This window comes from Zalophus californianus, chromosome 8, assembly GCF_009762305.2.
Source record: "Zalophus californianus isolate mZalCal1 chromosome 8, mZalCal1.pri.v2, whole genome shotgun sequence".
Taxonomy (NCBI): Eukaryota; Metazoa; Chordata; class Mammalia; order Carnivora; family Otariidae; genus Zalophus; species Zalophus californianus.
Window position 1 is genome coordinate 61,598,215 of NC_045602.1, and position 24,612 is coordinate 61,622,826.

Consider the following 24,612-nt stretch of genomic DNA (forward strand, 5'->3'; position numbering starts at 1 on the left):
ATTTGGAAGCACAACAGAAGAGTCTGAAGAATGCTAATACGTCATTTGAATGATTAATGCAATCAGGGGGATTGGGGATACCTCTGTTTACTCTTTAATTTTGACATGGCACAGCAAGGAGGAGAGTGGCTAATTTTCCAAAGTTAAGGGCAAGTTGGTTTCATTTCAGTCACGTGGCCTCAGCTGGGGTTTGGGGAGCTGGGGTGACTCAGAAGGGCTGTATCAGGCGATGGGGGCCAGTTTTGTTCGTATAATGGCTACAGCCAGGAAAACAGATGAAATTGTTTGTGATCTGATGAGCCCTGTCCTCTTGGGTGAGGAAGCTCCCAGAAGCTGCTGGGAACAGCAAACAGAAGGAGAAAAAAGAAAGAAAGGAAAAGAGAGAGTCTGGAAAAACAAAGCTGAAAATAGGTGATAGCCTTATAACGTACATGTATTTTTATCTGACATTTCCAAATTGAGTGGCTTTCTTTAAAAGAAGGAAAATATTTCCAGATTTATTTAAATGGAACCTTATTAGGGAAAGCTTAGGACTGAGCAATTATTTAAAAATATATTTTGAGGAGAGACGCAAAGGAAGACATTTAATTCTTAGCAAACTGTAGGCATTTTAAAGAAGCCTTGTGTCTATTTTATGGCCTCTGATTAGAGGCAGCTATGACAGTGATAACCGGAAATTTCAAAGGGCACTTCCCCCCACCCCCAGCCAGACACTGTGGAGTAGTATCTCCTTTTTAAAACAAAGGACGTATTGTGAGAATTAAAGGGATTTGGCCCTAAGCACTAAACAAATTCTGGAGAGCAGAAAAAGCCCTGTAATTATGTTAATAGTAAATTAATGTTTTGCAATTTACCCATATCACCTCAGAATAGGTGTTGTTCAAAAGTACCTATCAGAAATATTGGAGAAGGGAAGAAGACAAAATGTTTAGTTCCCTAGAAGGCCTTGTGTATAATCTACAAATGGAGCTTCTAGTGCCAGAGATACTTGTTTTCCTGAGGTGCCATCTAAACACTACTTAAGAAGCTGGGTTGGCGGGCCACCTTCCTGAGAGCCTCAGGTGATTTGGACTTCCCCTGTCTGGAAACAACCCGTGGGCAGTAGTAGATGGACAGAGATGGAAAGGATGTCACAGGTCTGTTCATCAGGTAACACAGTGAGCCGTACCTCCTGTCATGACTCCTGCCTTTGGCTTTCAGTCTTAGAGGACCCTGGGGTCGCAGTTCAAATAGTGCCCTGTGTTGAACAGACCTCAGTTTTGATTTTCATGTAAAGGTTTCTCAGTACATATAAAGTTCTTTGCCCAAGTCCAACACGTAGATTAATAAACACTTACTGAGGAGCTGTATATGCCAGGAAATGTCCTGAGCCCTTTCTGGAAGTTAAGGTTTTTCTTGATTAATTCTCAAAACAACCTTGAGGAGTAGGAGTTACTACCTGTATTTTACCAGTGAGAAAACTGATGCCAAACAGCTTGCCTAAGGCCCCAGCTGTAGCGATGCACATTTTCTGACCAAGCTGTCCTAGGCACAGTTGTGAAGTGGACTGGTTTCCTTGGTACCCCCCAGGCAGCTTCTCTTGTACATTTTCCCTTCCTCAGTGATGCCTTCTCTTGTCTTCAGGCATCCAGTATTTTTTTTTTTATACTCTATATTTTTATTAAAACCTCCTTTCAAGAAAAGATATATTAGTCATGTATTCTTTAGTATGAATTTAAACCCAAGTCAGAAATAGTGCTGGGCTTTTTTTTTTTAAAACATGATTTTTTTGATTATTTCTCAAGGGATCTCAGTATTTAAAATCTTATAACTAATAATGGAATAAAATATACTACCTGCCTTTTAAAGTAGCTGTGAGGCATTAATGAGTGGGAACAATTGGGGCAGATTTGCCTCAATCTTTCAAGTAAAGTAAATGTTGGCCTTTTCTGCCATATTCCAGCTTGGAAGCACTCTAGAAACCAACATTTCTCATATGTCTTATAATGGATAATGGAAATTGTTTTAAATAAAGCACCAGACTAGGAGAATGGAATTTTTTTTTTTTTTTTTTTATAAAACACCAGGGGATGCCTGGATGGCTCAGCTGGTTGAGCATTCCAACTCTTGATTTCAGCTTGGGTCATGATCTCAGGGTCGTGGGATCGAGCACTGAGTGGGGCTCCACACAGCACAAAGTTGGCTTGAGATGATTTCTCCCTCTCCCCCGCCCCCACCACTCTCATGTGCTCTCTCTGTCTCTCTAAATAAATAAATAAAATCTTAGAAAAATAAATAAAAATAAAGCACCAGATTAGGAGTGAGGAAGCCTGGATTTCAATCCCATGTCACTATGGGACTGGAAAATGAAAGGGTTGGATCATAGCAGTGTTCTCTCCTACCTCCTCATCCATAACAGACATCGTTAATTAATCTTGGGGTTTTATCTGATCAAGCCTGTGTGCTCTTTGGAATCTATTTCTACTGATCCTCCAAGGAGCATTATTTATCATTTGCAATTGGCACTCAGGATGAAACCTATTGCCACCCAAGGGCTAGATGGTGTCCAACATTTCTTCCAGTTAAACACTGTGAGATCTTCAGTCTAGGGTTGGAACTAGGTTTATGGTTCCCAAACCTGTCTGTGCATAAGCATTGGGGTTTTTGTCAGTATACCTCTTCAGTCAGATTCTCTAGGAATGAAATTTGGGAATCTGTATTTTTATAAAGCTCCTCCAGTGATTGTGATGTAGCCAATGGATAGACATTTGGGCACTGCCACTTCAGATTGTGTGATTTAGAGTTCTCTTTATTTTAATAATGGGAATTCACAAGTTGAAATCATTGCCATTTCTATCAGAGGCTCATGAATTGACTTTTTAAAAAATTTAATTAATTAATTTGAGAGAAAGAATGAGAGAGAGAGAGCACATGAGAGGGGGGAGGGTCAGAGGGAGAAGCAGACTCCCTGCCGAGCAGGGAGCACGATGCGGGACTCGATCCCGGGACTCCAGGATCATGACCTGAGCCGAAGGCAGTTGCTTAACCAACTGAGCCACCCAGGCGCCCATGAATTGACTTTTAATTTGCTAAAAAGTTTTGATGAATTTCTACTTTTAATTTTTAGTGTTTTATCATCAAGCTTCTAAAGAGTACCATGGAATGCTCCCCACATCTCGGCTTATAGAGCCCTGTTCTGACTGGGTCCACATACTGGACTCACAACTTATCAGCAGTGTGGCCTTGGATAGGTCATTTAACATAAACAGGTAATTTAATCTTATCTCCTGTAAAATTGAATACCTATCATGCAGAGTTGTCGAGAGATTCTTTTATTTCTACTTGATGTTATGCATAACAGCTTTTGAGCACCTACCATGAACCAGGTGGTATAAAACCAGTGTTTTACTTTTTTTACCATAATCCCCATGTTACACATAGGCACACGTGTATACACAGACAACTGAAACAAACATTTCACAAAACAATGTCCTTACTGTGTGTAATGCATCTTGAAACTTTCTATTCCATTCCATTAAACAATACTGATCATGACCCCTACATTAATTTCATGGGCCACAAATGGGTTATTACCTGCATTAGACCACTCTGTTCCTCAGTACTTCTGCTAACCCCTCACCATGACCATCCCACCCCTGGGCATATACTTCCAGTGATGAGAGACTCTTTGAAGCCAGGAAAAATATCTCTCAGTTCACTCTAGCTAATATTAATGCAGTATCGACTATTAACAGTAATCCACTATCTTCATGCTGCATGTTTTATCTATAGGCCTGTAACTAAGTATTTGGAGTGCTGATTGAGTTTCCATAGTACCCTTCTGCTGGTCCTGTGGCTGTCTAGGACCTACTCTTTCACTTTCTATTCCAGACAGTGAAATCTTCATTCTTATCAAAACTCAGCTGTCCTCTCACCCAGTGTTGATAAGCTAATTACAGCCAAGAGGTTCCTGACTGACAATGACAGGTGTTGCCTTGCATGTTAAGAGCAACCTTTGAAGGCTAAAACAAGGAATTTTTTTTATTAGACAAAGCTAGTGAAGAGAGAATTTTGGTCATGACAGAATTTTGGAACCCTTTATAACTGTTTCTATTCTTGGAACTAGAACCAAGAACTTAGACTGAGTATGTAGTCGTATACTGGGTCTGGTTGGACTGGTGCGGTATCCTGTCATAGTTCCTTTGAACATTCCAAAGTATAGGGGATGCTTCCATGAGGTATTTGAAGGCAGATGAGAGGAGAGTTCACATATGCATTCTCAAGTGTGAGACATGATCAAGAATAAATTATTGCGTGAGGACTGCATGTAGTAATAACCACATAATTCGTGTTTGAGGCAAAGACAATGTACTAATGTATGGGAGCATCATGTCTGAAACTCAGATTTGTGCCAGGTTAACATCAGGTTTGGATTTCTTTGTATTGATTAAATTAATTGTTAATCGAATTAGTTATGTTGCGAATTAAGCACTGATCCAAAAGAATTTCTGATTAAAAAAGTCACATATAAGCTTGCTAATTTGATTTGGAAGACACATAGTGTCCTTGTTAAGCTATAGGGAGTTTTATGATGCCCTCTTCCTGGTGGTAGGTTGTAATGGTCAGCCTAATTCTGAAGTCACATTGAATTACCTGAGGATAAGTGGGGAAGAAGAGGAAAAATACACATAGACAAATAGCTTCATACAAAGTGCAAAAGGGGAATGGGAGAGAGAGAAGTTATAAATAATACCTTGAGAGACATGATGGACCTAGGGATTAACTAGGCTGTACACAAACGTGTCCTACTACATAATATATTTAAGTAGGAAGCTGATAATAATAAAGAGTTGTGATTTAAGGATCAACCAGCTGTGACCTTCAGCAAGTTAATTGACCTCTTAGAGCCAGTTTCATCATTTAGAAAATAAGAGGGTTAGACAACAAGATTTCTCTCTGGGCCCTTTCTGAAGCTTGAAAATGCTGTTATTCTAGGGATTTATATAAGTTATACATCAGTGAAACATTACAATGCCTTCTAAATTAATAAATTTATCCATTTAAATATATTATATTAAATAAGGGTCTACTGACATTTTAGCTCCTCAATAAAATGAATGACAGAAGTTTCTCAGCCATTCTTACTACTACTTGGCTTTTACACCTTTCTGAGCTCAGTCAAAACTCAGGCCACAGCAGGCTAAGGATAGATTCTGTCACAGGAAGGAGGCAGGGTAGCTTCATGATTTAATGCCAAGCCTACTTTGGGCTACAGACATCCCACTACCTCTTGCTTCAGAGGAACACTAGCCAGAAAGGATCTTCCTTCTGGTTTCCATGGGGCAGCAGTTGACTGGTGGGTGCAAGGGGAAGAGGGGGAGGAAGGGAGAGGCAGGTCATTCTTCTCAGGGACCGACCAGCCATGTATATCAAAAGCGAACGATATCGGTAAACCCTGGTCTTACTGACGTTGGGAAATGAAATTCTTACGTTTTATCCAACTATCCTTTGGGGTCAGTAGGTCAGAGTTAAAGGGAGAAGAATCTGGGGGAGAAACCAATTATAAGACATAAAATAATATGGATCTATATTGGAGAAAATGCTGAAAAAATAAGAAAATGTAGCATGAAAAGTTACTCTTCGCCCCTTTCCATACTGTACTTTTTGGAAGGAACTCACTATGTGAAGCCTACACTTAAGAAATGGGAAACTATGTTCTGCCTGCCTGAGGGGTTCATATATATATATTATTTACAATTCTTTTGCATAGAAGATTTATATTTTATCTCCAGTTTGTTTATATTAGTATGTGCTCATTTATTCTATACTTTGGCTTATAATCCAGTACCGTTTTATTTATTTTTTTGGTCAGACTGTTCTAGCTTTGGCCATTGGGAGCTCTTTAAGTTAGCTCCTATGTTTCTTTGATATACCCACAGCATTTCAAGTTTCTTTTTTTTCTAAGCACTTCCTTATTTTTTGACACTATAAGAAGCTCCAGGCTCATCCTGTATACTTCCTGCCCCATTCATAGAATTGACCTCTGTTTTGGAGAAAGGTATTGGGAATCAGGATCTGAGTTGTAGGTGTGCTCATTGCTACTGTGCCATTGTTGATGCTAGGCTCTCTGGGCTGGCAGAACAAGGAAGTATATGTGTGCATACTAATCCATATATGTATGAACATATCAGTATTTTTAAATGTAACCATCTATATTAAGTCAAATATAAGTTCATAATGATGCCTTCAACTCTAATCCATTACCATATAAATCATTCTAGTCTTTTGCTTATCTGTAAACTCCCTCTCCAACAGTGAGAAACCTGATTCCCACCATTCACTATCTACTTAATTGTTCAATTCCAGGGGCACCTGGGTGGCTCAGTCGGTTAAGTGTTTGCCTTTGGCTCAGGTCATGGTCTCCGGGTCCTGGAATTGAGCCTGTCTGGCTCCCTGCTCAGTGGTGAGTCTGCTTCTTTCTCTCCCTCTGCCTCTGCCTCTGCGATCTCTCTTTTTTCTCTCTCAAATAAATAAATAAAATCTTTAAAAAAATTGTTCAATTTCAGCATACATGTATAGTAGAATCAGAATTATTAACCTGTATCCCTGTGGGATACAACTTTATCAACTTGAGTACAGTGCTTATATACAGTTCCTTTTTGCCTGTAGTCTTAAAAACTCTATAATTTCCAAAGTTGCTTGGGTCAGCACCTTTTCCCTCTGCCTCCTTCACTGATATTGTTTCATGCATTTATTTATTTATTTTTTAAATTAAACATTAATGTTTTTATTATGTTATGTTAATCACCATACATTACATCATTAGTTTTTGATGTAGTGTTCCATGATTCATTGTTTGCGTATAACACCCAGTACTCCATGCAGAACGTGCCCTCTTTAATACCCATCACCAGGCTAACCCATCCTCCCACCACCCCCCTCCTCTAGAACCCTCAGTTTGTTTTTCAGAGTCCATAGTCTCTCATGGTTCATCTCCCCCTCCAATTTCCCCCCTTCATTCTTCCCCTCCTGCTACCTTCTTCTTCTTCTTCTTTTTTTTTTTTTGTATAATGTATTATTTGTTTCAGAGGTACAGATCTGTGATTCAACAATCTTGTGTAATTCACAGTGCTCACCATAGCACATACCCTCCCCAATGTCGATCACCCAGCCACCCTATCCCTCCCACCCCCCACCACTCCAGCAACCCTAAGATTGTTTCCTGAGATTAAGAATTCCTCATATCAGTGAGGTCAAATGATACATGTCTTTCTCCGATTGACTTATTTCACTCAGCATAACACTCTCCAGTTCTATCCATGTTGTTGCAAATGGCAAGATTTCATTCCTTTTGATGGCTGCATAATATTCCATTGTATATATATACCACTTCTTATTTATCCATTCATCTGTCGATGGACATCTTGGCTCTTTCCACAGTGTGGCTATTGTTGACATTGCTGCTATAAACATCGGGGTGCACATACCCCTTTGGATCCCTACATTTGTATCTTTGGGGTAAATACCCAATAGTGCAATTGCTGGATCTTATGGTAGCTCTATTTTCAACTGTTTGAGGAACCTCCATACTGTTTTCCAGAGTGGCTGCACCAGCTTGCGTTCCCATCAAGAGTGTAGGAGGGTTCCCCTTTCTCCACATGCCCGCCAACATCTGTTGTTTCCTGACTTGTTAATTTTAGCCATTCTGACTGGTGTGAGGTGATATCTCATTGAGGTTTTGATTTGGATTTCTCTGATGCCGAGTGATGTTGAGCACTTTTTCACGTGTCTGTTAGCCATTTGGATGTCTTCTTTGGAAAAATGCCTGTTCATGTCGTCTGCCCATTTCTTGACTGGATCATTTGTTCTTTGGGTGTTGAGTTTAAGAAGTTCTTTATAGATTCTGGATACTAGCCCTTTATCTGATATGTCATTTGCAAATATCTTCTCCCATTCTGTCGGTTGTCTTTTGGTTTTGTGGACTGTTTCTTTTGCTCTGCAAAAGCTTTTTATCTTGGTGAGGTCCCAATAGTTCATTTTTGCCCTTGCTTTCTTTGCCTTTGGCGATGTTCCTAGGAAGAAGTTGCTGCGGCTGAGGTCGAAGAGGTTGCTGCCTGTGTTCTCCTTTAGGATTTTGATGGACTCCTGTCTCACATGTAGGTCTTTTAACCATTTGGAGTCTATTTTTGTGTATGGTGTAAGGAAATGGTCCAGTTTCATTCTTCTGCACATGGCTGTCCAATTTTCCCAACACCATTTGTTGAAGAGACTGTCTTTTTTCTATTGGACATTCTTTCCTGCTTTGTCGAAGATTAATTGACCATAGAGTTGAGGGTCCATTTCTGGGCTCTCGATTCTGTTCCATTGATCTATGTGTCTGTTTTTGTGCCAGTACCATACTGTCTTGATGATGACAGCTTTGTAATAGAGCTTGAAGTCCGGAATTGTGATGCCTTCAGCTTTGCTTTTCTTTTTCAACATTCCTCTGGCTATTCGAGGTCTTTTCTGGTTTCATACAAATTTTAGGATTATTTGTTCCATTTCTTTGAAAAAAGTGGTTGGTATTTTGATGGGGATTGTATTGAATGTGTACATGGCTATAGGTAGCATTGACATCTTCACAATATTTGTTCTTCCAACCCATGAGCATGGAACGTTTTTCCATTTCTTTGTGTCTTCCTCAGTTTCTTTCATGAGTATTTTATAGTTTTCTGAGTACAGATTCTTTGCCCCTTTGGTTAGATTTATTCCTAGGTATCTTATGGTTTTGGGTGCAATTGTAAATGGGATCGATGCCTTAGTTTTTCTTTCTTCTGTCTTGTTGTTGGTGTATAGGAATGCCACTGATTTCTGTGCATTTTATATCCTGCTGCTTCACTGAATTCCCGTATGAGTTCTAGCAGTTTTGGGGTGGAGTCTTTTGGGTTTTCCATATAAAGTATCATATCATCTGCAAACAGTGAGAATTTGACTTCTTCTTTGCCGATTTGGATGCCTTTTATTTCTATTTGTTGTCTGATTGCTGAGGCTAGGACATCTAATACTATGTTGAATAGCAGTGGTGATAGTGGACAGCCCTGCTGCGTTCCTGACCTTAGGGGAAAAGCTCTCAGTTTTTTCCCAATGAGAATGATACTTGCTGTAGGTTTTTCATAGATGACTTTTATGATATTGAGGTATGTACCCTCTATGTCTATACTCTGAAGAGTTTTGATGCTGTATTTTGTCAAATGCTTTTTCTGCATCTGTTGAGAGGATCCTATGGTTCTTGTTCTTTCTTTTTTTAATGTGTTGTATCACATTGATTGATTTGCGGATGTTGAACCAACCTTGCAGCCCAGGGATTAATCCCATTTGCTCGTGGTGAATAATCCTTTTAATGAACTGTTGGATCCTATTGGCTAGTATTTTGGTGAGAACTTTTGCATCCATGTTCATCAGGGATATTGGTCTGTAATTCTCCTTTTTGATGCGGTCTTGGTCTGGTTTGGGGATCAAGGAAATGGTGGCCTCATAAAACGAGTTTGGAAGTTTTTCTTCCATTTCTGTTTTTTGGAAGAGTTTCAGAAGAATAGATATTAATTCTTCTTGAAATGTTTGGTAGAATTCCCCCTGGGAAGCCATTTGGCCCTGGGCTTTTGTTTGTTGGGAGATTTTTGATTACTGCTTCAATTTTCTTAGCGGTTATAGGTCTGTTCAGGTTTTCTGTTTCTTCCTGGTTCAGTTTTGGGTAGTTGGTACATCTCTAGGAATGCATCCATTTCTTCCAGATTATCTAATTTGCTGGCATAGAGTTGCTCATAATATGTTCTTATAATTATTTGTATTTCTTTGGTGTTGGTTGTGATCTCTCCTCTTTCATTCATGATTTTGTTGATTTGGGTCATTTCTCTTTTCTTTTTGATAAGTCTGGCCAGGGGTTTATCAATCTTGTTAATTCTTTCAAAGAACCAGCTCCTAGTTTCGTTGATCTGTTCTACTGTTCTTTTGGTTTCTAGTTCATTGATTTCTGCTCTGATCTTTATTATTTCTCTTCTCCTTCTGGGTTTAGGCTTTATTTGCTGTTATTTCTCCAGCTCCTTTAGGTGTAGGGTTAGGTTGTGTATTTGAGACCTTTCTTGTTTCTTAAGAAAGGCTTGGATTGCTATATACTTTTCTCTTAGGACTGCCTTTGCTGTATCCCAGAGATTCTGAACAGTTGTGTTTTCATTTTCATTTGTTTTCATGAATTTTTAAAATTCTTCTTTAATTTCCTGGTTGACCCATTCATTCTTTAGTAGGATGCTCTTTAGCCTCCATGTATTTGAGTTCTTTCGGACTTTCCTCTTGTGATTGAGTTCTAGTTTCGAAGCATTGTGGTCTGAAAATATGCAGGGAATGATCCCGGTCTTTTGGTACCGGTTGAGACCTGATTTGTGATCTAGGATGTGATCTATTCTGGAGAATGTTCCATGGGCACTAGAGAAGAATGTGTATTCTGTTGCTTTGGGATGGAATGTTCTGAATATATCTGTGAAGTCCATTTGGTCCAGTGTGTCATTTAAAGTCTTTATTTCCTTGTTGATCTTTTGCTTCAATGATCTGTCCGTTTCAGTGAGGGGATGTTGTTATAGTCCCCTACTATTATTGTATTGTTGTCTATGTGTTTCTTGATTTTGTTATTAAGTGGCTGCTCCCATATTAGGGGCATAGATATTTATAACTGTTAGATCTTCTTGTTGGAGAGACCCTTTAAGTATGATATAGTGTCCTTCCTCATCTCTTATTATAGTCTTTGGTTTAAAATCTAATTTGTCTGATATGAGGATTGCCACCCCAGATTTCTTTTGGTGTCCATTAGCATGGTAAATGGTTTTCCACCCCCTCACTTTCAATCTAGGGGTGTCTTTGGGTCTAAAATGAGTCTCTTGGAGATAGCATATCGATGGGTCTTGTTTATTTATCCAATCTGATACCCTGTGTCTTTTGATTGGGGCATTTAGCCCATTTACATTCGGGGTAACTATTGAAAGATATGAATTTAGTGCCATTGTATTGCCTGTAAGGTGACTGTTACTGTATACTCTCTGTGTTCCTTTCTGGTCTAGGTTACTTTTAGGCTCTCTCTTTGCTTAGAGGACCCCTTTCAATATTTCTTGGAGGGCTGGTTTGATGTTTGCAAATTCCTTTAGTTTTTCTTTGTCCTGGAAGCTTTTTATCTGTCCTATTTTCAATGACAGCCTAGCTGGATATAGTACTCTTGGCTGCATATTTTTCTCATTTAGTGCTCTGAATATATCATGCCAGTCCTTTCTGGCCTGCCAGGTCTCTGTGGATGTCTGTTGCCAATCTAATGTTTCTACCACTGTAGGTTACAGATCTCTTCTCCCGAGCCGCTTTCAGGATTTTCTCTTTGTCTCTGAGATTCATAAGTTTTACTATTAGATGTCGGGGTGTTGACCTATTTTTATTGATTTTGAGAGGGCTTCTCTGTGCGTCCTGGATTTCGATGCCTGTTTCTTTCCCCAAATTAGGGAAGTTCTCTGCTATAATTTGCTCCAATATACCTTCTGCCCCTCTCTCTCTTTCTTCTTCTTCTGGGATCCCAATTATTCTAATGTTGTTTCATCTTATGGTATCACTTATCTCTCAAATTCTGCCCTCGTGATCTAGTAGTTGATTATCTCTCTTTTTCTCAGCTTCTTTATTTTCCATCATTTGGTCTTCTGTATCACTAATTCTCTCTTGTGCCTCATTTATCCTAGCAGTTAGAGCTTCCATTTTTGATTGCACCTCATTAATAGCCTTTTTGATTACGATTTGGTTAGATTTTAGTTCTTTTATTTCTCCAGAAAGCATTTCTCTAGTATCTTCCATGCTTTTTCCAAGCCCAGCTAGTATCTTTAAAATCATCATTCTGAACTCTAGTTCCGACATCTTACTAATGTCCGTATTGATTAGGTCTCTGGCAGTTGGTACTGCCTCTTGTTCTTTTTGTTGAGGTGATTTTTTCCATCTTGTCATTTTTTTCCAGACGAGAATAGATGAATGAGAGAACAAAATGCTAACCGGGTAACAATGTCCCCAGAAAATACACACTAAACAAACCAGAAAAGACCTGAAACCAGGGGAAAAGAAAGGAAAGAAAGAAAAAGATAAAAACAAACAAAAACAAAAAAACCAGAATATGATCAAATATGATCATGCATAGATCAGTGCCACACACTAGATTTTGGGTATATTTTGGTCTGTTAGAAGAAAGTGCCTCCCAAAATTTTAAAGAAAGAAAAACTTATATATGTACAAAAATAAGGGTTAATAGGATGAAGGAATGGAATATGACTGTAAAGATGAAAATTATAAAAGATTTTGTAAAAGGAATTGATAAGTTGGTTGAAAAAACAAAGAAGAGGATTAAAAAAAAAGGAGAGAATGTGATCAGGCAGGTGACTAGAACAAAGCCATACACTAGAGGTTTAGGGTATATTTTGATCTGTTAGAAGAAACTGTATCTCAAAAATTTAAAGAGAGAACAACTTATATATATATACCAAAAATAAAGGTAACTACTATGAAGGGATAGATTATGACTCTAAAAATGAAAAATAAAAAATATTTTTTAAAAAAGGGATTGATAAGATGTTGGTTGAAAAAGGAAAATAAAAATTAAAAAAAGAAGACAATTAAAAAAATTAACTTTGAAAGGCTAAAGAATCATGTCTTTAGTATGGTAAAAAAATCAATGGATTCTATGTGCAGTATTCCCCTATGGTAAAAAATCAATGGATTCTATGTGCAGTATTCCCCTAGCTCTGGAGTTCTGCCGTTCTCATTGATTGGTAAACTTGGTCTTGGCTGGCTGTTCTTGCTGATCTTCTGGGGGAGGGGCCTATTGCCATGGTTCCCAAATGTCTTTGCTGGAGGCGGAATTGCCCCGCCCTTGTCGGGTCCGGGCTAGGTAATCTGCTCAGGTTTGCTCTCGGGAGCTTTTGTTCCCTGCAAACTTTCCGTACAGCTTTGGAGGACGAGAGTGAAAATGGCGGCCTCCCAATCTCTGCCCCGGAGGAGCTGAGAACTCGGGGCTCTGCTCCTCAGTGCACCCCCAGAGAAAAGCAGGCAATCACTTCTGTCTCCCCGGTCTCCTGCCGCACTCCGTGCTCACCCGGCCTGTGACAGAGCATTTCTATCTCTGGCACCCGACCCCGTGTGGAGTCTCCAAACCCAGTAGATCCCTGCCCTGCACTCCCACGCCGCTCCTCCCAGGGGAAGAAGGGGAGTCTCCCCGGATCTGCCGCTTGTTGGGTCCCTGCTGGAGGAGCAGTGGCCCAACTGTGCCGCGGATCACGTTTTATGGCAACCCCGAGCTGAGAGCCCACTCCTCGGCTCCGTCTTTGCAATTGGCTTCCCCGCTCCGATACCTGGGAGCTCTGCTGCACTCAGGCACCCCCGGTTTTTCTGTGACCCCGAGGGTCCTGAGACCACACTGTCACAGCGATGGTTCCACCCCCCGCTTAGCCACTGGAGCGACATCTCTCAGCGGAGCCGACTTCTAAAAGTTTTGATTTTGTGCTCCGCTGCTTTATCACTTGCTGGTAGCCACTGACAGAGGCCCCCTCCCCGGCAGTCTATCCTCCCTAATATCGCCTTGGATTCACTTCTCTGCACGTCCTACCTTCCAGAAAGTGGTCACTTTTCTGTTAAGAGAGTTGTTGCTATTCCTTTCTTCGATCTCCTGTTGAGTTCGTAGGTGTTCAGAATGGTTTGATCCCTAGCCAGCTGAATTCCTGGGACCAGATGAAATCCAGGTCTCCTACTCCTCCACCATCTTGCTCCGTCCCGTTTCATGCATTTATAATACAGTTAGATTCTTTTGTCATAGTCCGTATTTCATCTTTGTGATCATCTGACCTCCTAAATGATATTTAAGATTTTATATACATTAAGTTTCATACTTTGTGCTGTAAATGTTTATACATTTTGACAAATGCATAATGGCATGTATCCGCTCTGACAATATCATACAGAGAGATTCACAGCTCTAAAAAATGCTCTGTGCTTCACCTATTTAGCCCTCTGGCCTTTCTCTGAACTCCTGGCAACCACTGATCATTTTACCGTCTCTATAGATTTTCCTTTTCAAGGATGTCTTAAAAATTGGAGTCATTTGCAGTATGTAACCTTTTCAGACTGGCTTCTTACATTTACCAATATGCATCCAAGTGTCATTCATGTCCTTTTGTGGTTTTTATTGCTGAGTAATATTCCATTGTATACCCACAGTATACCACAATTTATTCATTTGCACGTTGAGGACAATTTAGTTGCTTCCAGTTTTGGGGCATTATGAATAAAGCTGTTAAAAATATTTGGATACAGGTTTGGTGTGGACCTAAGTTTTCAAGTTAGTTTGGAAAATACCTAGGAACATGATTGCTGGATTGTATGGGAAGACTCTGTTTAGCCTTGTAAGAAACTGCCAAACGATCTCCCAAAGTGACTGTATCTTTTTGTATTCCCGTCTATAATGAATGAGAGTTCCTGTTGCTCTGTGTCCTTGCTGGCATTGGTATTGTAGTTTTTTGACTGTAGTCATACTGATAGGTGTTTAGTGGTATCTCGTTGTAATATGAAATTCCCTAATGACATATGATGTTGAGCAGCTTTTCATACACTTATTTGCCATCTGTGTATCTTTGGTGCCGTATCTGTTCAGATCTTTTGTGCATGTAAAATTGGATTTTTTTTTCTTGTTGAGTTTTAAGAGGTTTTGTACATTTTGGATACAAGTCCTCTTTATCAGATACGTGTTTGGTAAATGTTTTCTTTCAATCTGCGGCTTGTGTATTGATCCCCTTAGTAGTGTCTTTCACAGAGCAGAAATTTTAAATTTTAATAAAGTCCAACTTTTCATTCATAAACTGTGCTTTTTTGGTGTTCTGTGTAAAAATTCATTACTAAACTTAAGATTACCTAGATTTCCTCTTATGTTTTCTTCTAGAAGTTTTATAGTTTTGTGTTTTATAGTTAGGTGTATGATACATTTTTGATTTAATTTTTGTGAAAGGTGTTAGGGCTGTGTCTGGATTCTTTTTTTTTTTTTTTCTCTTTTGCATATGGACATACAACTATCCCAGTGCCATTTGTTGAAAAGACTATACTTTCTTCATTGAATTACTTTTGCTCCTTTCTCAAAGATCAGTCAACTAGATTTGTTTGGGTCAATTTCTGGGCTCTCTGTTGTGTTCTATGGATCTTGATATCTTTTCTTTTTCCAATACCACACTGTCTTAATTACTGTAGCTTTATCGTGAATACTTTGTTGTTATTCTTCAGTATTATGTTGGGTCTTCCAAGCCTTTTGGCTTTTTAAATAAACTTTAGATTCATTTTGTCAATATCTACAAAATAGGTTGCTCTGTTTCTGATTTGGATTGTGTTGAATCTATTTACTGATCAAGTTGGGAAGAATTGACATCATAATCCATGAACAGAGTATCTGTCCGTTAATTTAGATTTCCTTTGATTTCTTTTATCAGAGTTTTGTAGTTTTCTGCATATAAAATTTGTACATATTTTGTCAGATTTTTTATTTCATATTTTTGATGCTATTGTAAATATTTTATTTCTGTTTTAAAATTTCAGATCCCGGTTGTTTATTGCTGTTACATAGAAAAGCAACTGAGTTTTTTATATTTACTTTGTATTGCTTGTATAACAACTTTGCTGTACTCTTTTATTAGTTATAGGAGTTTTTTTTTTTTTTACCTTTTTAAGGGTTTTCTTCAGTGGCAGTCATGTCACTTGCAAACAAAGATAGTTTTATTTCTTCCTTCCAAATCTGTATACCTTTTATTTCCTTCCCTTGTCTTATCGTACTAGCTAGGACTCCCAGTACGATGTTGAATGGAATGGTGAGAGTAGACATCTTTCTTGTTTGTGATCTTAGTGGGAAAGTATTTACTTTCTCATCATTGAGTGTGATGCAGCTGTAGGTTTTTTTGTAGATGTTCTTTATCAAGTTGAGGCAATTCCCCTTTATTCGTAGTTCGCTAAGAGCTTTCATCACGAACAAGTGTTGGATTTGTCAAATGCTTTTCCCGCATCTATTGACAAGATTGTATGTTTTGTTTTACAGCCTGTTGACATGGAGGATTGTATTGATTGATTCTTGAATGTTGGACCAGCCTTGCATACCTGGAATAGATCCTACTTGGTTATGGTGTATTATCTTTATACATTGTTGAATATTTGCTAATATCTTATTGAGAATTTTTGCATGTAGTTTATGAGTGATATTGACCTTTAGTTTTCCTTTCTTGTAATGTCTTTATTTAGTTTTGGTATTAGGGTAATGCTGGCTTCACAGAATGAGTTAGGATGTTTTCCCTCTGCCTCTGTTTTCTTTAAAGATTGTGGGAAATTGGTATATATATTTTTTAAAGGTTTGATGAAATTCACCAGTGAAACCATCAAGGCATACTGCTTTCTTTTTTGGGAAGATATTAACAATGTATTCAGTAAACATGGGGCTATCCCAATTATGTGTTTCTCCTTATGTGGATTTTTTTAGTTTGTATCTTTTAAGGATTGTTCTGTTTTATCTAAGTTATCAAATTTGTTGGCATAGAATTACTCATAGTAATCCTCTATTATCGTTTTAATGCCCTGGTATTAGTAGTAATAACTCCGCTTTTATTTCTGTTATTGGCATTTTGTGTCTTGTCTCCTGTTTTCTTTGTTAACCTAAGCTATAGGTTTATTAGTTTTATTAGTATTTTTAAAGAACCAGCTTGTTTGTTTGTTTTCAGTTTCATTGATTTCTGCTCTAATTTTCCTTGTTCCTCTTCTGATTGCTTTAGGCTTAAGTCATTCTTCATTCTGCAGTTTCTTAAGGTGAAAGCTTACATTGTTGATTTTAGATCTTTCTTCTTTTCTAATATGTGCATTCTGTGCCACAAGTTTGCCTGTAAGCATTGCTTTTGCTGCAACCCACAAATTTTGATAAACTGTATTTTCATTTTCGTTTGGATCAAAATATGTTTTAATTTATCTTGAGACTTCCTCTTTGAGCCATGTGTTATTTAGAGGTGAGTTGTTTAAATTCCTAATATTTGTGGATTTTCTGGGTTTCTTCTTTGATTTCCAGTTTAACTATATTATCGTCTGAGAACATATTTTATATGGTTTCTATTTTTTCAGATTTGTGAAGGTATGTTTAATCGTCCAGAAAGTGATCTTTCTTGGTGAATGATTCATGTGAACTTGAGAAGAATGTGTATTCTGATGTTTTGGAGTCAGGAATTTTGTAAATGTCAATTAGATCACGTTGATTATAGTATTATTCAGGTCAACTCTATCCTTATTTTCTGGTTGCTTGATCTATCAAGTTAAAAAGAGGTGTTGAAGTCTCCAACTAAATACTTGGTTTGTCTTTTTCTCTTTGTGATTCTGTCAGTTTTTGCCTCATGTATTTTGACAGTCTGTTGTTAGGTACATAAATGCTAAGGATTGTTACATCTTCTTGGAGAATTAACTCCATTATCACTATGTAATGTCCTCTTAATTCCTGATAATTTTCCTTGTTCTGAGGTCTGCTTTGTTTGAAGCAGCTCAGCTTTGTTTTTTATTAGTGTTTACTTTTAACCTGCCTGAGTTTTTATATTACAAGTGGGTTTTGTTGTAGAGAACCTACAGTTTTGTGTTTTTTTAAAAAGAGTCTACTTTGATAGTCTCTGTTTTTTTTTAATATATATATTTTAAAGATTTATTTGAGAGAGAGAGAATGAGAGAGATAGAGAGCACGAGAGGGAAGAGGGTCAGAGGGGGAAGCAGACTCCCTGCCAAGCAGGGAGCCCGATGTGGGACTCGATCCAGGGACTCCAGGATCATGACCTGAGCCGAAGGCAGTTGCTTAACCAACTGAGCCACCCAGGTGCCCGATAGTCTCTGTTTTTTAATTGGTATATTTTAGATGAATATTCACATTTAAAGTAATTATTGATAGAGTTGGATTGACTTCTGTTTGTTGCCCGTGTTTATTGTTTTTCTTCCCCCTGCCTTTTCTGCCCTAATTTTTTGTTTTGATTATACACAATTTATATAACTCATTTTATTCTCTTATCAATTATACTTCTTTAAAAATTTTTTCCCTAGAGTTTACAATACATGTTTACAACTAAATTTAACCTCAAATAACATTATGCCACTTCATGTGTAGTGCAGGTACTGCATAATAGAGTATTCCTGATTCTTCCCTCCTGTCCCTTATGACATTGCTGTTATTTATTTCACTAGTCCATATGCTACAATCACCCAATTCATTGTTACAATTATTTGTTCAAACAAATGGTTATATTTTGGATCAGTTAAGAATAAGAAAAATAAAAATACCTTACTTTCATTTATTCCTTCTTTTATACTCTTCCTTTATATAGATCTGACTTTCTGACCTATATAATTTTTCTTCTCCTTGAAGAATTTCTCTTAGCATTTCCTACAGGGCAGGTCTGGCAATGAATTCTCTCATTTTTTGTTTGTCTGGGAGTCTTATTTCTCCTTCACTTTTTTTTTTTAAATTTATTCATTTGAGAAAGAGGGAGAGAGCAAGAGTATGAGCAGGGACGAGGGAGAGAAAGAGAGAGAGGGAGAAACAGACTCCCTGCCAAACAGGGAGCCTGACAGGGCCCGATCCCAGAACCTTGGGATCATGACCCGAGCGGAAGGCAGACACTTAGCCGACTGAGCCACCTAGACACCTCTCTCCTTCACTTTTGAAGGAAAATTTCGTCAGACGTATAATTCCAGGTTGATGGTTTTCTTTCACCACTTTCAACATTTCCCTCCATTTTCTTGCTTACCTGGCTTCTGTGAGAAGTCTGATGTAAGTAACTCTTTTAACTTTTATCCTTGTTTCTCTGTAGGTAAGGCTTTTTACAAAGATTTTTTCCCTATTGTTTTTGGTTTCCTTCAATTTGAATATGATAGATCTAAATGTGGAGTTTCTTGGGCATTTATCCTGTTTGTGTTTGCTGAGGTTTCTGGATCTGTAGTTTAGTCATTCATTCTGTGAACTTCTTGACCATTATTACTTCAGATATTTCTTCTGTTTCATTCTCTCTTTCTTCCCCTTCTGATATTTCAAGTATGCATATTGTTATATGAGTCTTGAAACTGCCGCACAGCTTTTGGATGTTGTTTTTATCATTATTTATTTTCTTTTATTTCAGTCTGGGGTTTCTGTTGACATATCCTCAAGCTCACAGATTTTTTGCTCAGCCATATCCAGTCTCATGATGAGCCCATTAGACGCATTCTTCATTTCTGTTCATTACTTTTATTTGTAGCACTTATTTTTTATTCTCTTTTAGAGATTCCATCTCTTTGCTTACCTTTTCCATCTGTTCTTACATGTTGTTTACTTTTTCCATTGGAGCCCGTAAAATATCAATCATAGTTGTTTTTTTTTAAGGATTTATTTACTTATTTTAGAGAGAGCATGTGTGTGAGCAGTGGGGAGTGGTGGGGGGGAGAGAGAGAAACCTCAAGCAGACTCTCCGCTGAGTGTGGAGCCTGATCCCAGGTCCCTGAGATCATGACCTGAGCCAAAACCAAGAGTTGGACACTCAACCAGCTGAGCCACCTGGTCGCCCCAGTCATAGTTATTTTTGATTCTTTGGTATTTCCACAGTTTGTGTCATTTCTAGGTCTGATTGTGATTCTTGCTTTATTTCTTCAGACTGCTTTTTTTTTAAAGTGTATCTTACATTTTCTGTTGAAAGCTGGGCATAATGTATTGGGTAATAACAACTTGGGTAAGAGGCCTTGTGTGAGATTTTAAGTTAATCTAGCTTGGAGTTGGGCAGTGTTTAGTGTGTGCTGTAGCTTTACATGCCAGGAGCTTCAAATTCCTCTGGTGTCCTTGTGTTTGTCTCTTTTATTTTCTTTGGGCTTCCTTTAGAATTCCTCCTTAAATAGAGTCTGAACCTTGTAGCTCTTTCAACAGTAATCCACTGTTATATTGGAGTCCTTTTGATGTGGTGGCAACATGTGGGGGAGGGAAGGTATTCTGTAATTTTATGATAAAATCGTAGTCTTTTAGTGGACCTGTGTCTGAGCTGTGACTTCTACAAGCTTTTTAGTTTCTTCCCCACTTAGGTGAGACAGGAAGGCTAGAGAGTGCTGGTGTTTAATAATTGAACTTTCCCCTATAAGGGATAAAGTTCTGTATGGGATAAGGCAGTCTTTTTACTAGAGAATAGGCCTTTGTTATGGAGAATGCTCTTGAGGTGTTTCAAGTGGTTGCACTTTTCCTGCTTCTCCCAGAGCTGTGAGGAGATCTTTCTTGGCTCTTCACTTTTTTCCTAGAGGTAAAACCCGCAAAAGCATAAGGATCCCACTAGGACTCACTCTCCTGCTAGTTTACATTTAGCCTCCAGTGGTTTGTTAAAGTTACCATTTGGGTATTTCTTCCAGTTTGTGGCTTCAGTGGTTTCTGCTCTAGGTGAGCAGATATTGGTTGTGACTCTGTGTTCATCTGTGAAGGTTGGGGTTGGAGAGTTTTGGATGTACAAAAATATGTAGAGTAATTTTTTGGTTAGAAATATAAGTAAAAATTTTAATGGTTGTAAATAAATTTTGTTTTGATAAGCCAAGGTTATAATATAGTGAATCACAATTGAAACCCCTCCTCAAAAACTCATTGAGAAAATTCTGAGCATTTGTAAGACTAACAAATTTCTGGCCACCATTCATTAAAGAAAGAACATGGTGCCGTTTGAGTAGCCAGCCACTCAACCAACTGTTATTACTAATGGCGGTATGCTTAATGAAAAGTTGTGCCCCCTAGGGGCACCTGGGTGGCTCAGTCGTTAAGCATCTGCCTTTAGCTTGGGTCATGATCCCAGGGTCCTGGGATCGAGCCCCACATTGGGCTCCCTGCTCGGTGGGAAGCCTGCTTCTCCCTCTCCCACTCCCCCTGCTTGTGTTCCTGCTCTTGCTATCTCCCTCTGTGAAATAAATAAATAAAATCTTTAAAAAAAAAGAAAAAAAGAAAAGTTGTGCCCCCTAAAAAGTAATCAGTTGATTATGTCCAATGTGTATTATGAACACTTAATACAGTAGGAGAATTGCCTGTGCTCTCCAGAATGAAATAGCTATTTGTAATCCTTTGTCAAATGAGGCAGGGACACCTAAATAAATAATAAAATAAATTAGAATGTTAAGTGGTATTGAATCATATATTTTTTTAAAAAGATTTTATTTATTTAAGTTTATTTATTTGAGAGAGAGAGAGAGCGCTCACACACGTGCTCACAAGCTGGGGGGAGGGGCAGAGGGAGAAGCCGACTCTCTGCTGAGCAGGGAGCCTGACACAGGGCTTGAGCCCAGGACCCCAGGATCACGACCCCAGGATCACGACCTGGAGCCAAAGGCAGACACTGACTGAGCCATCCAGTCACCCTGAATCATAAATTCTTAAATGCATAAAGGATTCGCATGTTAATTTATTATATAAGTTGTACCTTTCCATTGGTATCCTATTGGCCAGAGAAGGTCAGTGCCATTTCTAAGCCTGCTTCATGTGATCTTAGTGAGAGCAGCTCTTACCCCATTTCTGTCTCTCATGAATTCCCATCATACAGCCATAGAGCTAGAAGGAAACCCATGGAATATAAAGGGACACATTAGCATGTAAAGGCTGGTGCTTGCCCATCTGAAGATAAAAGGTCACAAGGAAGATATTTGAAACGAGAATCAGGTAGTTGTGACCACTCTCCAGATCTGTACCCGTCAGACAGAGGTTGACACCTGTGACAGGTACATTCTGATTTCCACATGCCTTGTGCAGAATCAGACGTGCTCACAACAGCATGGCAGCCAAATGTCAAGTGCTTCACCTCTTAGCATGGAGACACTCAGAAACCCTGGCTGGAAAAGGCACTTGGATTCACCTCTTGAAGTGCACACCACAAAGTAGAGCCAAACTAGGAGAGGGTTCTGTTAAGCCTTGTCTGACAACAGGTGCGAGGAGTCATGCATGCTGACACTCCTCGTCCCCAGTGCTCCACAATCCAGCACCTCCCCAGCCTAGCCCCACTCAGTGGAGAGGTTGCGCCTGAGGCCACAGGAGGGACAGCAAGGGTGTCTCTTTGTTTCCTTGCTGTCCCAGCTAGGGTTTAGTGAGAGGGAGAAGGGTGTGTAATTTTAGAGCAAGAAATGAAGGTTGTGTGTGAGTTAAACTGGGTCTGCAAACTCAGACTAGAAGTCTTCTGACAAACTAGATTCCTCCTTGGGATTCAGGAACTCTTACAAGAACAGAATGTTGAGGGAAAAAAAATCAAATTTCTGGAACCCTTTAAACTAGAATCTAGGTATTGGCGGGCACTAGTGTTTTTGGTAGAAACTTCAGGACCAGAGCTGCTCCTGAAGGGAAGGAAGGTGCTTTTACCTGCTTAGTTGTGACTTTGGTTCTTTAGGTATACTCTCAAAATCACCTTGGACGTGAAACTATGGGGCTGATATCTAACTTCCAGCAGGCCAATGTTTTTCTCTCGGGGTAGGCCTGCAGGAGTCCATGCACATTCTCTTGTGACCAAGAGCAGGAATGAGATGTCCCCTGGAAGAGAGTGTGGTCTGAGCCTTCTGAAACTGAGACACTGACTGTTCTCAGCAGAGAGCCAAGCAGTGTGTTTCGGAGACAGCATTGCCCCAACACCCTATAGAACTGCTTTTATCAAAATGTTCTGTGGGAGCTGATTTACAAAATAGCTTTATGCAGTATGTCTTTAGTCTATTATTATAAGGATGTTGCAGATTGTGTTGTTATTTGGTGTTTTGCTTTTTAATTTTGTGGACATAGAGAATCTGAGAAGTTATTTTTCCCTCCTTCCCTCCCTCCTTTACTTCCTTCATTCCATTCTTCTTTCTTTCCTCCTTTCCTTCCTTCCTCCCTTTTTTAGATCAGTGCTAGAAGGCTTAGAACCTTGGATCTGTGGCCTATCAGACATAAAAGCATATATCATTAGAGCATGCACTTTTCTTAGCTTCTTTTTTGACTTCTTTTGTTAACTGTGGAGTCTTACAGAGCCTGCATAGCCAATTTCTGTCTTTTCTGGAGGAAGGCTGGTATGAAAACCCAAATTAGAAAATGAGCATCCTCACCCAGACATTGAGCCTGGGTCATAAGCTGTTGGTAATTGGCTATTCTAGGCTGGAGCAGAATGTGAACTTTGGTGGACTCAAAGTAAAAGGCTAAGGGGGCCTGATATGTGATGACATACAGGTAGGCCTGGTGAGAATCTGGCCCACTGACTTGGAAACACAAATTTTTTTGTTAAAGTGGTTGAAAGAACGTGGACTTTGATGTTAGAAAGACTTCCGTTGGATTTCTGGGACTGCTATTTATTATGCAGACTTCGGCGTGCCACTAAACCTCCCTGAGGCCTCAGTGTTCTCATCAGTAAATTGGAAATAGTAACATGTATGTGGTTGTTGTGAGTATTAAACCATAGAGTCTCTGCAGCACCTGACATGTTGGTTCTTCATCTCCTGTTCTCTTCTGTAAGATTGGGAGAAATGTATTAGGAACTGCCCTGCTTTTTCAAATCTCTGGGAAGATGTAGACATTCATGCCTTCCTTTGAAACAATCCTGGCACCCTAGGGACTTGTCCGGAAATTCAGCTCGTGTTCGAGCCTGTTAAGGGGCTTTTGCTTTCATCTTCAGGGGCCAAATGCCGGTGGCTGCTTTTAATGAAACCAAATCCTTCCTAGTTCTGTGCGATTTGGGGATTTGCTTCCCCAGCCTGGGCAGCAGTCGGATACATTCTGTTTTCTTTATTTTCCAAGTGACCCCAGAGCACTTTGTGTTTCTAAAACTGACCTACTAGGAGAAACAAAATAAACTCTTCCATTCCATCTTCTCTTTCTCTGAATGTATTTGGGAATGATCTGACTTTATGTACCTACCCTCAAGCTTGCTGGCTCCAGAGTGATAACAACTAACATAAGTACATTTATCAGTTACGTATTCTAGGAAGGCTCTGCAGTGTGTCCTTGACATACTGATATCTTCTTCAGCCATTGGTGGCTCAGGAGCCGAACGTGGAAGAAATAGGTAAAATCACAGAAAAGAAACCAAGAAACAAAAATTTAAGTCTTTTAACCCCCAGAGGATACATATTGTATTTCCATTCCTTATCAGTAAATTACAATCTCTTTAGAAACTGAGTATCAGGGTAGCACAAGAAGTCCTTAATTTGATGCTTTCCTGTGGAATGATTCTGGGGAGAAGGTGGTTTATAATGAGGAAACACTGAGGTTTGTATATTGGTCTAACTTTTGATGCTTCCTTTTTTCTTTCTGCTTTTCTCTTTGGGCCTCTGCAGCTGACAGATCTCCACCTGGCCTCATGGGAGAGGCCCACAGTCTGTGATCAGCCCCATGCACATCCTGGACATTTCAGTTTGGCCACAAGCAATTTGGGCCCTACTTCCTGCTGAGCTTGGGGGCTATGGTTTTTCCCATCTGTGGTGTTTCCCTTTACAAGTCTTTTGTCTGGTCAAGGACCTTGTGGGCAGTGGTTCCACGACCCACACTTTAGGCCCGGTTTGAACCTGACTTCCCCCCTTTTCTTGCTGGGTGACAAAGCTGCCATG